The 17,309-nt window shown below is 35.4% G+C and overlaps 1 pseudogene across 1 annotated transcript; it reads right to left on the reverse strand.

Annotated features, from left to right (window-relative positions):
- Nucleotides 1-9,956: 9,956 nt before the first annotated feature.
- On the reverse strand, nt 9,957-10,386 carry LOC307049431 (eukaryotic translation initiation factor 1A, X-chromosomal-like; annotated as a pseudogene). Its single transcript has one exon. The product of its transcript is annotated as a eukaryotic translation initiation factor 1A, X-chromosomal-like (transcript).
- Nucleotides 10,387-17,309: the final 6,923 nt, after the last annotated feature.

Below are 17,309 nucleotides of genomic sequence, written 5' to 3' on the forward strand. Positions count from 1 at the left end.
TACTTAATTTTTGCTTAATATAATTCATTGGGAAAGTAGGGAAATTATGGATTGAAGCATTTATTTTCGCTTGAAATACTGGGTTGACCAAAAGGTTCATTTGGTTTTTTCCATAGGATGGCTCTAGTAGTGCTTAGTTGTCTTTAACTTCATTCGAAACAATTTTGTTAGACTGTATATGACAGCTGTCATATCAGTGTGCATTTAAAAAAAGACTTATCAAAATTGGTGAATTTTTGTGTAGCCATTTTAATATTGAAGATGGAAGGATAACAACATTTTCGGCATATGATGCTCTATTATTTCAAGAAAGGTAAAAACACAACTGAAATGCAATAAATAGATTTGTGCAGTGTATGGAGAAGGTGCTGTGATTGATCGAACATGTCAAAAGTGATTTGTGACGTTTCGTGCTAGAGATTTCTCGCTGGACGGTGCTCCATGGTCGAGTAGACCAGTTGAAGTTGATAGCGATCAAATCGAGACATTAATTGAGAACAATGAATGTTATACCATGCAGGAGATAGCCAACTCAAAATATCAATACTCAAAATATCCAAATCAAGCACTGAAAATCATTTGCACCAGCTTAGTTATGTGAATCACTTTGATGTTTGGGTTCCACATAAGTTAAGCGAAAAAACCTTCTTGACTATTTCTGCATGTGATTCTCTACTGAAACGTAATGAAAATGTTCTATATTTAAAACAAATTGTGACGGCCGATGAAAGTGGATACTGTCCAATAATGTGGAATGGAAGACATCGTGGGGCAAGCGAAGTGAACCACCACCAACCACACCAAAGGCCAGTCTTCATCCAAAGAAGGTAATATTGTGTATATGGTGGGATTGGAAGGGAGTCCTCTATTATGAGCTTCTTGCAGAAAGCCAAACGATTAATTTCAACAAGTACTGCTCCCAATTAGACCAACTGAAAGCAGCACTCTACGAAAAGCATCCAGAATTAGTCAACAGAAAACATATAGTATTCCATCAGGATAATGCAAGACCGCATGTTTCTTTGATATCCAGGCAAAAACTGTTAGAGCTTGGCTGGGAAGTTCTGATTCATCCACCGTATTCACCAGACATTGCACCTTCGGATTGTGATTTATTTCGGTCTTTACAAAGTTCTTGTAATGGAAAAAGGTTCAATTCCCTGGAAGACTGTAAAAGGCACCTGGAACAGTTCTTTGCTCAAAATGATAAAAAGATTTGGGAAGATGGAATTATGAAGTTGCCTGAAAAATGGCAGAAGGCAGTGGAACAAAAGGGTGAATATGTTGGTCAATGAAGTTCTTGGTGAAAATGAAAACATATCTTTTATTTTTACTTAAAAACCAAAGGCACTTTATGGCCAACCCAATAGCTACTTGTAGAAAGAATATACATAGGGCACTATGTTAGGGGGTCCAAACACTTGAATGTACCTATCTCTTTGCTTTTGTTCTTTTTATCTTAGGTGACTTTATTTTAAAATGAGACTTCAGTGTACAGTAATGGTTTTATGGATCTTGGAAAATTATTCAGTACTGAAAATTTTCTGGTTTGATAATTATCAGAGAAAGAATAATAAACCAGTATTAAAATTTAATACTAAATTTTAGTTGGTAAATTAAGGTCAAGACTCATAAATGAATCATGATAAATGAGTTATGAATTAGATCAGTATTACTGGTGAACTTAGCTATGTGTTAAATCAATATAATTTCTTTGACATAATCACAGAATAGGAATTGATGTATATGTGGTATATTGTATTGAAGGGTTGTAGATTGACAAACTTAGCTATGTGTTAAATCAATATAATTTCTTTGACATAATCACAGAATAGGAATGGATGTTATATGTGGTATATTGTATTGAAGGGTTGTAGATTGACGAACTGGGAAGTTTGTATTTTAAGGATGTTATAATTCCATGAATTTCAGTTAGGTTTATATGAATATGAATCACTTTTATAAAAACCAGCAGCAAAATATTATTGCTTTTATATTCTGTAGCAGTTGAGTCAGCTTTTGTATGTAATCAGATGCATGTAAATGTAAACTTTAACTTATTTTCTTACACATTTCCCAAAATTTAGGAAATAATTAGCATACACAGTGTTAATTACTTTTAAGAATTCCCAGTTTATCATTTTATTTGATGTTATGTAGCTCCTTATTAGATGCTTATTAACAACCCTGAAAATGTTTTACAAAGTAGAGAATAGTCTTTGCATGCATAGTCTTTACCTGCAAGAAAAAGAATAGAAGAAAATACAATAAAAACTGAATTGCAAAAACATTGAGTGAAGACAAGCTTCTGCTGAGAAAATGGATATGAATTTATGTGTGAATGTTAGGGACATATGGATATGTTGATTATGGCCACATTTAGTATTTTTGTTGTAAAACAAAGGATTTACAGAGTTAGATTAAATGCATTATGTGTATGGCTGAGATGAAAATAACTTTATTTTCTTCAAGGAGTTTTTTGTTTTTGTTTTTTGGGTTTTTTTTTTTGTGGGGGGGGTATTGTGTTTGTTTTTAAAAAAGCCAGATACTTCAGTATAAAACTGGGTAATAATTTAAACTACATTTTTCTTAATAATTTAATGTTAAGAACAATTAGAATTCTGTGATTGTACATTTACAGGGTATTATTTGGACAAGCCATTCATAAAGTAATATGATTTATGTATTTTTCTCCTTTTTTATTATGGTAAAATATACAGAACAAAATTTACCATTTAACCATTTAAAGTGTATAATTCAGTAGTGTTAAGTATATTCCCATTGTTGTGCAAACATCACCACTATCCATCTCTAGAACTTTTTCATCATTCTGAATAAAACTCTGTACCTATTAAATATTAACTTCCCATTCTTCCTGACCCCCAGCCCCTGTAACATGGGGTTGCTATCCAAAATATATAAATAGCTCATACAGCTCAACATCAAAAATACAAACAACCCTATAAAAAATGGGCAGATGATCTGAATAGATATTTTTCCAAAGAAGACATATAGATGGCTAACAGACACATGAAAAGATGCCCAACATTGTTAATTATCAGAGAAATGCAAATCAAAACTTCAATGAAATATCACCTCAAACCTGTCAGGATGGCTATCATCAAAAAGAATACAGGGCTTCCCTGGTGGCGCAGTGGTTAAGAATCCGCCTGCCAACGCAGGGGACACGAGTTCAAGCCCTGGTCTGGGAAGAACCCGCATACCACGAAGCAACTAAGCCCGTGCACCACAACTACTGAGCCTGCGCTCTAGAGCCCGTGAGCCACAACTACTGAAGCCCATGTGCTAAAAGCCGGTGCTCCGGAACAAGAGAAGCCACAGCAACGAGAAGCCCGGGCACCACAATGAAAAGTAGCCCCTCCCCACATGCCACACTAGAGAAAGCCCGTGTGCTGCAACGAAGACCCAACACAGCCAAAAATAAATAAATAAACAAAAAGAATACAAATAAATATTGGTGAGGATGTGGAGAAAAGAGAAGTCTCATACACTGTTGGTGGGAATTATAAATTGGTGCAGCCACTGTGGAAAAGAGTATGGAGGTTTCTCAAAAAACTTAAAATAGAATTACCATATGACCCAGCAATTCTACTCCTAGGTACATATCCAAAAAAAATGAAAACACTAATTCTAAAAGATACATACACCGCAATGTTCATAGCAGCATAATTTACAATTGCTAAGATATGGAAGCAGCCTTAGTGTTCATCAACAGAAGAATGGATAAAGAAGATATGGTATGCGTGTGCACGCACGCGCACACACACACACACACAATGGAATGCTACTCAGCCATAAAAAAGAATGAAATTTTGTCATTTGCAGCACCATGGATGGAGTTGGAGGATATTATGATAAGTGAAATAAATCAGAGAAAGACAAATACTGAATGTTGTCATTTATATGTGGAATCTAAAAAATAAACGAGTGAATATAACAAAAAGAAACAGACTCCCAGATATAGAGAGCAAACAGACTCCCATATATAGTGGGAGAGGGATGGTGGAGGGGAGGGACAATATAGGGTCTAGGGGATTAAGAGGTATGAACTACTGTGTATAAAATAAGCTGTAGGATGTACTGAACAGCACAGGAAATATAGCTGATATTTTATAATAACTATAAGTGGAGTATAATCTTTAGAAATTGTGAATCACTATGTTATATACCTGAAATTTATATAGTATTGTACATCAACTAAACCTCAGTAAAAAATTCAAAATAATGAAAAGAAAAAAAAAAATTTACTCCGCATTCTCCCTGACCCCCAGGCCCTTTAATCACTATTCTGTCTCTGAATTTGACTACTCTAGGTTCCTTATGTGAGTTGAATCATACAATATTTGTCCTTTTGTGATTGACTTCTTTCACTTAGCATAGTGTCTTCAAGGTTCATCCATGTTGTATCATGTATCAGAATTTCATTCTTTTTAAGACTAATATTCTGTTTTATGCATATACCACATTTTGTTTATCCATTTATCTGTCAATGGACATTTGGGTTGTTTCTACCTTTTGGCAGTTGTGAATAATGTTGCTATGAACATTGGTGTGGAAATGTCTGTTCAACTGTGGTCATGTATTTTTACATATATTTTAACATTTAAAGATATTTGAGGTAATGAAGTTCTCTTTGAATGGGCTACATGAATATCTGTATTTTCACTGATATCAGTGAATATTTATTGAATACCTGTTGTGTATTCTAAGGGATATAAAGAGAATATTTATTGAATACTTACTGTGTATTGGGGATATAAAGAGTAATAAAACCATGATACTATTTCTGAAGAACTTACAATCTAATGAGAATAATAGGGTGTGTTTATGAAAACACAACAAACTGGTAGCATATACTTTTTGAAGCTGAAGAGATGTTCACAATCTGATCCAAACCAGCATCCTCTCACGCTAAGATTTTTGCATGGCATCCTAACCAGTTAAGAGGCAAAATACATGGCCATAATCGACAAGCATGTTCCATTCAAGCATGTGTATTTAACACATGCATTTAACATTCAAGCCTAAATTTTGGAGTGATCATACTAAAATGGAAGTTGGATCATGACACTCTCCAAAATAGTCTTTTCCAATAACAGCATCCTTCGAATGACTTATATCTTTTTGTCCAAACTCCTACCTTAACTCTGACTTAATCTCCTATCTCCACCTCTACCTTGTGTTGGACAAATTTTTCTTGTGGATATATTTCTTATGCATGTAAAAAGCCTTAAGTGTAAGTGAGTAAAATGCAGAAGGATGAACTCTATATGTGTCTCAAGGTTCTTTCCAGACTTATGATTCTAATTTAATCCCTATAGTACCTGGATTTCCAGATGATAGAAAACAGAATTAGTATGTCTAGAGGTTTCTCAACAGATCTATTTCATAATAATTTAAAAGACCAAAATTTGATTGGAATAAAAACATTTTAGTGTGTTTTGATGTTTCAGTGGTATTTTTCCCTCTCTCAGAGTATTTTTTCTGGAAAAGCAAAATTAATCTTTTGTGAATTCAGTGATAATTTTTCAGTTTAGTTGGATTTTTAAGGTTTTTCTGGGTGCACCAGCTGGACCTTTTGGATACTACTCTTTTTCCACTGAAATGTTAGCAAGACCAGACCAAAGGAAGACCTACAACCAGCTGTTATATTCACGTTTCCTTTGGATGGTGTTTTGAAGTTCAAAAAAGGAACTTTGAGAATTTTAAACACAGCTGAGCAGAGTTTCCAAGAGGTAACATTGTAACACTACTATTTTTCCTCCACATTTATTTTCTTGACTCCCAGTAGAGATCCTGAATGCTGAGTGGTGAAGACGTTTATAGGCTCATTACTTTGTAGGGCAAAAGAAAATGAAAGAACTAATTTCAAAGTTAAATCTTAAAAAAAAGGAGATAATTGTAGAAGTGAGGAAGGATGAATGAACAAGGATGATCATCCATTCATTCAGCACATATATGAAAGTCTACTGTGTACCAGACACTCCACTAAACACTGGAAACAAAGCAATGAATAAAATAGAATCAGTACCTACACTCATGGAACTTAGATTGCCTGGAACAGTGAGTAGGACATAATAGGCTCTTAAAAATAATTTGAATAGGGCTTCCCTGGTGGCGCAGTGGTTGAGAGTCCGCCTGCCGATGCAGGAGACACGGGTTCGTGCCCCGGTCCGGGAAGATCCCACATGTTGCGGAGTGGCTGGGCCCATGAGCCATGGCCGCTGAGCCTGTGCGTCCGGAGCCTATGCTCCGCGACGGGAGAGGCCACAACAGTGAGAGACCTGCGTACCGCAAAAAATAAATAAATTAATTAATTTAAAAAATAATAATTTGAATAAATGAATTTCTGTATTGTGGAGAAGAATTTGGGGGTAAGGGGCATTTTAGTGAAGAAGTGTGGAGTGTGCTGTTCATTGTATTTGAGATATTTCATTTAAAAAATGGAAACAAATAAAATATCTATTAATAGGAAAAATGATTCTGTTATGGTAATACATAGAATGTAATACACTGGAGCCCTTAAAAATGATGACATACATAGATGTATGTTGGCTAACATAAAAGATGTTCTTTACCTAATGTCAAATTAAGCAAAGTAGGCTGTAGAATAGGATGTATGAACGATTCCTTTAATCTAAGATTATTTACATTTGTGTAAAATATCTTGAGAGATGGTGGAGAAATGGTAATAAGGAATTACTTTTTCTAGGAGGTAAGTTTCCTGTGATCTTTATCTTTATGTATTTCTGTCTTTTGTTTTGCAGTGACTATTTAAAAATAAGCTAATTTTAAATGTTTGGGATAAATTGATTTTTAAAAAAATGTTTTTAAACTTAATATCTGTATCAGTAAACATAGTTACTGGTTGATGGTCCATTGTCCTGTAAATGTAAAAAATCTATCTAAGGAATTCTGCATTTTGTTTCTGGAAGAATATAATTAACCAGAAGGAAATGATTACATTTAACATTTACTGTTAACTCTCAGAAGGTATAGTTTTAGAATGAATAATAATGTTTCTTTAATGTATGTAATGGTTGAAAAATATTTAGTAGTAATTTTAATTTTGTTTTGTAGATACTTTGAGGAATGTCTACATAATTAAATGGTGGAGAACTGAGAAAATTCTTAGGTTTTTTATGTATATGAAAACTTAGTTTGGATGTAGTTATTAATAGATATTATATTGAACTGCATTTTATATCTGAAGATTTGTTTTTGCCCTCTCCTTTGCTTAGTATGACTTCTAAGTTTCTTAATTAGGGGAGAGAACATATGGATTTTGGGAGTCCTGATTACATCTCGTCAATATTCTCAGTATAAGAATATATACTTTCAAAGTATAGTCATGCAGATCATATTGATACTTCATGACTGTTTTCTTAATTTCTTCCAATAACTTGTGTTTGTATCGGGAGAAATTAATGGACTCATGAAAAATGTTCCATTCTACACATAGATTGTTTGTAACAAACTCATTTTATTAGAAATATTGTAGCAACTTTACTTTTTTTTAATCCTTTGGAGGATTATGTTGACTCTAGTTATTGGAGTTCCAAATGATATGTGATTGAATATGAAAACTTGTCTCAGGGTCTGTTTATCTTTTTTAAATGATATTGTTAAATAATTGTTTAAATGATCATGTTAACCTTTAAAGGTTAACATTTGGGTTAACATTATTTAGGTATAAATGAAAGTATTATTCCTCTTCAAAATCAGACTTTTTGTCAGGCCACAAAGTCCCTTGGACTGTGATATGCTAAATTTGAAACAATTTTTTTCCCTAAATATTTAGCTATGTGCCGTAATTGTATAAAATCTTCACACTGAGCATACAAAGCAAAGACATCAAACTATAAACTTTAGAAGGTGATTTTTTAGATCGTTTCTCTCTTTCTCTCTCTCTCTCTCATTTTTTTTTTTTTTTTTTTTTACTTTTTATTTCTGAAAAGTAAGATGCTTATTCTAGTTCAGTGAATGTGGTAATATCAAATCCAGGTAGAATGGTACATTTCATCTTGTCTTCATTTTTTAAGGTGAGCTAGTTTATAGAATGGAGAATAAATTATTTTGTTAGATGTTGACTCCCTTCTAGTATAAAAATATTAATCTTTTTAGCAGTAAGTCATTCTATTGTAAATACTTTAAAATGTTTAAAAGTAATTTATAAAAAAAGGAATTGTAGAAAAACTGAAACAATGCCTAAATTAATACCGTATACATGAATGATAGATAGAATTTATAATTGGTATTTTGTTATAGAAGACATGTATTTGGATAAAAACATTGTGTACGTTAGTCTAAATGAAATGAATGCCTTCTCATAATACTCATACTTTCCTTTATTGTACTCATTTATTTATTATTCAGCAATATTTATTAAGTGTCTGCTATATTATAGGCACTGTTCTAGATTCTGAGTGATACCAGTCAACAAAATAGAAATTATTGATCTCATGGAGCTTATACACTTGTAGAGAGAAAGAAACTAAACAAATATGTATGTCAGATGGTGATAAATGTTCTAGAGAAAGGTGACTGCATTAAGGAAGGTAATAGGGAGTGTCAGAGTGGGGAGTGTGCCATTTTTATATAGAATGGTCAGGGAAGGTTTCACTGAGAGGGTGACACTGAATTTGATGAGGAAAGAACTATGGTGGATATTTGGGCAAGTGTGTTTCAGACAAGAAGTTCAAAAGCCCTGTGTTGGGTACAGGCTCAGAATATTTAGAAACCTAAGAAATTAATTGTGTAATTATTTCTTTCACTTTTTCTTTCCCAGTAGATTCTAAGGTCCACTAAAACAGCGGGGAAAGACTGTCTCTGTCTTGCTCATCATTGTATCCTTGGTACTCAGTATAGTGCCAAACACATGGTAGGCAGTGGGCCAGTGAATAACTATGCTTGAATTCATGAATGATGAGGGGAAGTTTTGGAGGAATCCTTATTTTTTTTTAATTAAGTTCATACTGCTAAGATATTTAGAGCTTCAAAGGTCTTCTTAGGTGGAAAACAAGAGAGCTCTTGAGGAAGAATGATTCTTCTAAAGGTCACTGTTCATTATGGTAGCATTCTTGTGATGGCAATGATTTTCTCTCTTATTCTAGCTATTTTTTTTTTTTTTTTTTTCTGTACGCGGGCCTCTCACTGTTGTGGCCTCTCCTGTTGCGGAGCACAGGCTCTGGACACGCAGGCTCAGCGGCCATGGCTCAGGGCCCAGCCGCTCTGTGGCATGTGGGATCTTCCCGGACCGGGGCACGAACCCGTGTTCCCTGCATCGGCAGGTGGACTCTCAACCACTACACCACCAGGGAAGCCCTCTTATTCTAGCTATTGATAGGGGATCCTTTGTTTAGATGAATGGTCTAGACATGGGAAGATACTTGCTGTGGAAAACCTCCTTGCAGTAGAATCTGGACTCAAATAACTGGGTTGAAATTCCTGTTTGACGCTTGCTTGCTGTGTGACCCTCCCCCTTTATTTCCTCTTAATTGCCCTGGTTTTCTTATCTGTAAGACAGAAGCTGTTATTTCAGTTACAGTATTCTCAAACATTTTCTCTTGCACATTGGGATTTTCTCATTAATCTTCTAATATACCACTCATGTAGACTATTCTTTTTTTTTTTTTAAGGAAGTTACATTTAAGAAAATAGGACTTTGGAATCAGACATACTTGGGTTTTATAAAAGCTCACTTCTTAAAGTTATCTGTTAAAATGTGTCAGAGTTTTATCTAACTAATGAGGGAACAATCAGGAAGACCAAAGAACTGCTACTAAGAGTATGTGAGCATCAGGAGTTCATGTATTCATTTAGGAAAGGGATGCCAATATAAAATTGCAAAGCTACACAGAAGTCTCATTAACTTTCTGAAGGAAAAGGAAGCCATATCATCTTCGAAACTTGGAATGTAAAACAGTGAGTTCAATTTATATATCATCATGGTCTTTACCATCATCTCCAGTATCAGCAAAATGGATTGTATCATCATCTCCAGCACCAAATATATCTTCTTCATTGATTTTAGCATGTTTTGGAAGCTTGCCATATGCCTTCAGATTTATAGCTTTATCTGCATTGTATTTTGAAATTACATTAGCTTTGTTATCCTGATAGTCAGCCAGACCAACCAATAAGATATCTGAGGTATTTATTTAAACCATTTTCCTCATTTTTCCTTTGATATGGCATAGCCTCTTTACACATCAAAGCACATTGCTTCTACTCATTCATTTCCCAACATTCTGAGTACCTGAGCATACTCTTCTTCATACGCTTTACACACCAACCTTTTTTGGATTCATTTTCTTTCTTACCCTTGCACCTGTTTTTACCTTCTTTACCTTTATTCTTGGGCATGGCAATGCTTCCCAGCATCTCAAATTCCTTTCCTGTGGTGGTAGTGGCAGCTGCTCCTTTGAGTGGCACACAGGACAAAGTAGCACATGGTAATTATGGAACCACGTGTGTGGGAGAGTTTTGAGACTGAGCTTTTCTAAGACATACTTAGCAGCATCAAAATTCTTTTCTTGCCTCTTCCCTTTCTGTGTATGTTAATATTCTTAAGGTTTTCTGGGGGCAGGTATAAAGTAATCTTTACTCTTACGCTTTCTTAGCCTTATTACTAGGGTGCACCTCTCTGCTTGTGTCTTTACTGAATGTCCCAAGGATTCAATGAGGACTTTTTATCTTGTTTGTGAGAACATGGATGATTCCTGGCCCTGTGTAAGCTGGGAATTATTCACCTTTTATCACCTGGCAATTATTCTTTCCCAGAAGTTGTTTTTGCTCAACCTTAATTTGCATATGCAAATTGGTATTCAGGTAAAATTTAAGTGGAAATTCCCCTCCACTCCCCTTAAAAAATTTGGTCTTTGCATTGCTCTCTGACTTCAGGACTTAGCTCCCCCACTCCCCCCACCCCCCCGCCAAATAATTGCTGCTTTGGCCTTTCTGTGCTCTGACCTCACCAGTCTTTTCTTTTTTTTCTTTTTTTTTTTGAATTTGGGGGTCATGGCTGAGACTGGGATCATAAATATAAGATTCATCAGTATATGATGGTATTGAAAGCTGTGAGAGTAAATTCAACTTAGAGATGAGTGTACGTAGAAAACACTCCAGAGTTCAGAGGTCAGAGAGTTGAGGGGAAATAAGCAAAGGTGATGAGAATGGGGAATCAGGTGGAGGAAAACTGGGAGAGAGTGGGCCACAGATGCCAATTAAAAAAAAAGAGGGGAGATATGAAGGAGGAAGATATAAATCAGTTCAAATATTTCAGGTAATTAATATGAGGACTGCAAATTTTTTTTTTGAATTTTATTTTTTATACAGCAGGTTCTTATTAGTTATTTATTTTATACATATTAGTGTCTATATGTCAATCCCAATCTCCCAGTTCATCTCACCACCACCACCACCACCCCCTCCCGCTTTCCCCCATTGGGGTCCATGTTTGTTCTCTACATCTGTGTCTCTATTTCTGTCTTGCAGAACGGTTCATCTGTACCATTTTTCTAGATTCCACATATGTGCGTTAATCTACGATATTTGTTTTTCTCTTTTTGACTTACTTCACTCTGTATGACAGTCTCTAGATCCATCCACGTCTCTACAAATGACTGAAATTTGTTCGTTTTTATGGCTGAGTAACATTCCATTGTATATATGTGCCACATCTTCTTCATCCATTCGTCTGTCTGAGGCCATTTAGGTTGAATCCACGACTGGCTATTGTAAATAGTGCTGCAGTGAATATTGGGGTGCATGTGTCCTTTTGAATTATGGTTTTCTCAGGGTATGTGCCCAGTAGAGGGATTGTGGGGTCATATGGTAATTCTATTTTTAGTTTATTAAGGAACGTCTATACTGTTCTTCATAGTGGCTGTATCAGTTTACATTCCCACCAACAGTGCAAGAGGATTCCCTTTTCTCCACACCCTCACCAGCATTTATTGTTTGCAGATTTTCTGATGATGCCCATTCTAACCGGTGTGAGGTGATACCTCATTGTAGTTTTGGTTTGCATTTCTCTAATAATTAGTGATGTTGAGCAGTTTTTCATGTGCTTCTTGGCCATCTGTATGTCTTCTTTGGGGAAAAGTCTATTTAGGTCTTCTGTCCATTTTTTGATTGGGTTGTTTGTTTTTTTAATATTGAGCTTTATAAGCTGTTTGTATATTTTGGAGACTAGTCCTTACTCCGTTGATTTGTTTGCAAATATTTTCTCCCATTCTGAGGGTTGTCTTTTCTTTTCTTTTTTTTTTTTTTTTTTAAGAAGATGTTGGGGGTAGGAGTTTATTAATTAATTAATTTATTTCTGCTGTGCTGGATCCTCGTCTCTGTGCGAGGGCTATCTCCAGTTGCGGCAAGCGGGGGCCACTCTCCATTGCGGTGCGCGGGCCTCTCCTGCTGCGGAGCACAGGCTCCAGACGCGCAGACTCAGTAGTTGTGGCTCACGGGCCCAGCCGCTCCGCGGCATGTGGGATCCTCCCAGATCAGGGCTCGAACCCGTGTCCCCTGCATTAGCAGGCAGACTCTCAACCACTGCGCCACCAGGGAAGCCCGAGGGTTGTCTTTTCATCTTGTTTATAGTTTCCTTTGCTGTGCAAAAGCTTTCAAGTTTCATTAAGTCCCATTTGTTTATTTTTGTTTTTATTTCCATTACTCTAGGAAGTGGGTCAAAAAGGATCTTGTTGTGATTTATGTCAAAGAGTGTTCTTCCTATGTTTTCCTCTAAGAGTTTTATAGTGTCTGGACTTACATTTAGGTGTTTAATCCATTTTGATTTATTTTTCTGTATGGTGTTAGGAAGTGTTCTAATTTCATTCCCTTACATGTAGCTGTCCAGTTTCCCCAGCACCACTTATTGAAGAGACTGTTTTTTCTCCATTGTATATCTTTGCCTCCTTTGTCATAGATTAGTTGACCATATGTGCGTGGGTTTATCGCTGGGCTTTCTATCCTGTCCATTGATCTTTATTTCTGTTTTTGTGCCAGTACCATATTGTCTTGATTACTGTAGCTTTGTAAGATAGTCTGAAGTTAGGGAGTTTGATTCCTCTAGCTCCATTTTTTTTTTCCTCAAGATTGCTTTGGCTATTTGGGGTCTTTTGTGTCTCCATACAAAATTTAAGATTTTTTCTTCTAGTTCTGTAAAAACTGCCCTTGTTAATTTGTTAGGGATTGCATTGAATCTGTAGATTGCTTTGGGTAGTATAGTCATTTTCACAATATTGGTTCTTCCAATCCAAGAACATGGTATATCTCTCCATCTGTTGGTATCATCTTTAATTTCTTTCATCAGTGTCTTATAGTTTTCTGCATACAGGTCTTTTGTCTCCCTATGTAGGTTTATTCCTAGGTATTTTATTCTTTTTGTTGCAATGGTAAATGGGAGTGTTTCCTTAATTTCTCTTTCAGATTTTTCATCATTAGTGTATAGGAATGCAAGAGATTTCTGTGCATTAATTTTGTATCCTGCAACTTTACCAAATTCATTGATTAGCTCTAGTAGTTTTCTGGTGGCAACTTTAGTATTCTTCATGTATAGTATCATGTCATCTGCAAACAGTGACAGTTTTACTTCTTTTCCAATTTGTATTCCTTTTACTTCTTTTTCTTCTCTGATTGCCATGGCTAGGATTTCCAAAACTATGTTGAATAATAGTGGCGAGAGTGGACATCCTTGTTCTTGTCTTGTCTTGTTCCTGATCTTAGAGGAAATGCTTTCAGTTTTTCACCATTGAGAAAGATGTTTGCTGTGGGTTTGTCGTATATGGCCTTTATTATGTTGAGGTAGGTTCCCTCTATGCCCACTTTCTGGAGAGTTTTTATCATAAATGGGTGTTGAATTTTGTCAAAAGCTTTCTGCATCTATTGAGAGGATCATAAGGTTTTTATTCTTCAGTTTGTTAATATGGTGTATCACATTGATTGATTTGCATATACTGAAGAATCCTTGCATCCCTGGGATAAATCTCACTTGATCATGGTGTATGACCCTTTAATGTGTTGTTGGATTGTGTTTGCTAGTATTTTGTTGAGCATTTTTGCATCTATATTCATCAGTGATATTGGTCTGTAATTTTCTTTTTTTGGAGTATCTTTGTCTGGTTTTTGGTATCAGGGTGATGGTGGCCTCATAGAATGAGTTTGGGAGTGTTCCTTCCTCTGCAATTTTTTGGAAGAGTTTGAGAATGATGGGTGTTAGCTGTTCTCTAAATGTTAGATAGAATTCACTTGTGAAGCCATCTGGTTCTGGACTTTTGTTTGTTGGAAGATTTTTAATCACAGATTCAATTTCGTTACTTGTAATTGATCTGTTCATATTTTCTATTTCTTCCTGGTTCAGTCTTAGAAAATTATACCTCTAAGAATTTGTCCATTTCTTCCAGGTTGTCCATTTTATTGGCTGAGAGTTGCTTGTAGTAGTCTCTAATGATGCTTTGTATTTCTGTGGTGTCCATTGTAACTTCTCCTTTTTCATTTCTAATTTTATTGATTTGAGTCCTCTCCCTCTTTTTCTTGATGAGTCTGGCTAAAAGTTTATCAATTTTGTTTATCTTCTCAAAGAACCAGCTTTTAGTTTTATTGGTATTTGCTATTGTTTTCTTTCTTTCTGTTTCATTTATTTCTGCTCTGATCTTTATGATTTCTTTGCTTCTACTAACCTTGGGTTTTCTTTGTTTTCCTTTCTGTAGTTCCTTTAGGTGTAAGGTTAGATTGTTTTTTTGAGATTTTTTTTATTTCTTGAGGTAGGCTTGTATTGCTATAAACTTCCATCTTAGACCTGCTTTTGCTGCATTGCATAGGTTTTGGATCATCATGTTTTTGTTGTCATTTGTCTCTATGTATTTTTTTATTTCCTTTTTGATTTCTTCAGTAATTTCTTGGTTATTTAGTAGCGCACTGTTTGGCCTCCATGTGATTGTGTTTTTTACGTTTTTTTCCCCTGTAATTCATTTATAATTTCACAGCGTTGTGGTCAGAAAAGATGCTTGATATGATTTCAATTTTCTTAAATTTACTGAGGCTTGATTTGTGACCCAAGATTTGACCTCTCCTGGATAATGTTCCGTGCGCACTTGAGAAGAAAGTGTAATCTGCTGGTTTTGGATGGAATGTCTTTAAATATCAATTAAATCTCTCTGGTCTGTTGTGTCATTTAAAGCTTCTGTTTCCTTATTTATTTTCATTTTGGATGATCTGTCCATTGGTGTAAGTGAGGTGTTAAAGTCCCCCACTATTATTTTGTACTGTCAATTTCCTCTTTTATGGCTGTTAGCATTTACCTTATGTATTGAGGTACTCCTGTGTTGTGTGCATATATATTTATAATTGTTATGTATTCCTCTTGGATTGATCCCTTGATCATTAGGTAGTGTGCCTCCTTGTCTCTTGTAACATTCTTTATTTTAAAGTCTATTTTATCTGATAATGAATTTTGCTACTCCAGCTTTCTTTTGATTTCCATTTGCATGGAATATCTTTTTCCATCCCCTCACTTTCAGTCTGTATGTGTCCCTAGGTCTGACGTGGGTCTGTTGTAGACAGCATACATACGGGTCTTGTTTTTGTATCCATTCAGCAAGCCTGTGTCTTTTGGTTGGAGCATTTAATCTATTCATATTTAAGGTAATTATCAATATGTATGTTCCTATGACCATTTTCTTAATTGTTTTGGGTTTGTTTTTGTAGGTCCTTTTCTTCTCTTGTGTTTCCCACTTAGAGAAGTTCCTTTAGCATTTGTTGTAAAGCTGGTTTGGTGGTTCCGAATTCTCTTAGCTTTTGCTTGTCTGTAAAGCTTTTGATTTCTCCATTGAATCTGAATGAGATCCTTGACGGGTAGAGTAATCTTGGTTGTATATTCTTCCCTTTCATCACTTTTAATATATTGTGCCACTCCCTTCTGGCTTGTAGATTTTCTGCTGAGAAATCAGCTGTTAACCTTATGGGAGTTTCCTTTTATGTTATTTGTCATTTTTCCCTTGTTGCTTTTAATAATTTTTCTTTGTCTTTAATTTTTGTCAGTTTGATTACTATGTGTCTCATCATGTTTCTCCTTGGGGTTATCCTGCCTGGGACTCTCTGCGCTTCCCGAACTTGGTTGGCTATTTCCTTTCCCATGTTAGGGAAGTTTTCAACCATAATCTCTTCAAATATTTTCTTGGTTCCTTACCCTCTCTCTTTTCCTTTTGGGACCCCTATAATGCGAATGTTGGTGTATTTAATGTTGTTCCAGAGGTCTCTTAGGCTGTCTTCATTTCATTCTTTTTTCTTTATTCTGTTCTGCAGCAGTGAATTCCACCATTCTGTCTTCCAGGTCACTCATCTGTTCTTCTGCCTCAGTTATTCTGCTATTGATTCCTTCTAGTGTAGTTTTCATTTCATTTATTGTATTGTTCATCTCTGTTTGTTTGTTTTTTAATTCTTCTAGGTCTTTGTTAAACATTTCTTGCATCTTCTCAATCTTTGCCTCCATTCTTTTTCCGAGGTCCTGGATCATCTTCACTATCATTATTCTGAATTCTTTTTCTGGAATTTGCCTGTCTCCACTTCATTTAGTTATTTTTCTTGGTCTTATCTTGTTCGTTCATAGTCTTCTGCCTTTTCACTTTGTCTGTCTTCCTGTGAATGTGGTTTATGTTCCACAGGCTGCAGGATTGTAGTTCTTGCTTCTGCTGTCTGTCCTCTGGTGGATGAGTCTATCTAAGAGGCTTATCCTCACCTGTCTTTTCAACTCAGCAATGTAGTGACTTCTATTTGGGTTTCTCCTCCAGCATCCTGCAGTCCCAAAAGTCCTTTGAGAAAGACATGCTAGATAATTATAGGGCTCACCTTTTTTGTTTCCCTTTTTTTTGGAATCACTTTTGAGCTACCTGTTGTCCAATGTCATATATGTAGTTTGTCCAGTTTTCTAGTTGCTTGCATATCGAAATTAATTCTGGATTATATTACTCCCTGATGGGTGAATGTAGAGATCTCTTAACACTTTTAAATTGAAGAATGATATTCTTAGCAAGTGATACATCCTGCCCATCCTATAAATAAAACCTGCTTTGGCTGCTTTTCATCTAATACTAGTTACTAGTCAACTGATGCATTAAATTAAAGTTAGTGTAACCCTAACTAATAGGCTGATTCTTTTGGGTACTTTTATGCCTCTCTGAAGAGCACTGTTTGTTTTATGGTACTTTTTTTCTATTAAACATGATTCAATATAGGTAAAAAAAAAACAAAAACAGAAACCTTAACATAACTCTTACTTAGTATAGAAACTTTTT

Source organism: Hyperoodon ampullatus, assembly GCF_949752795.1.
Source record: "Hyperoodon ampullatus genome assembly, chromosome: 3".
NCBI lineage: Eukaryota > Metazoa > Chordata > Mammalia > Artiodactyla > Ziphiidae > Hyperoodon > Hyperoodon ampullatus.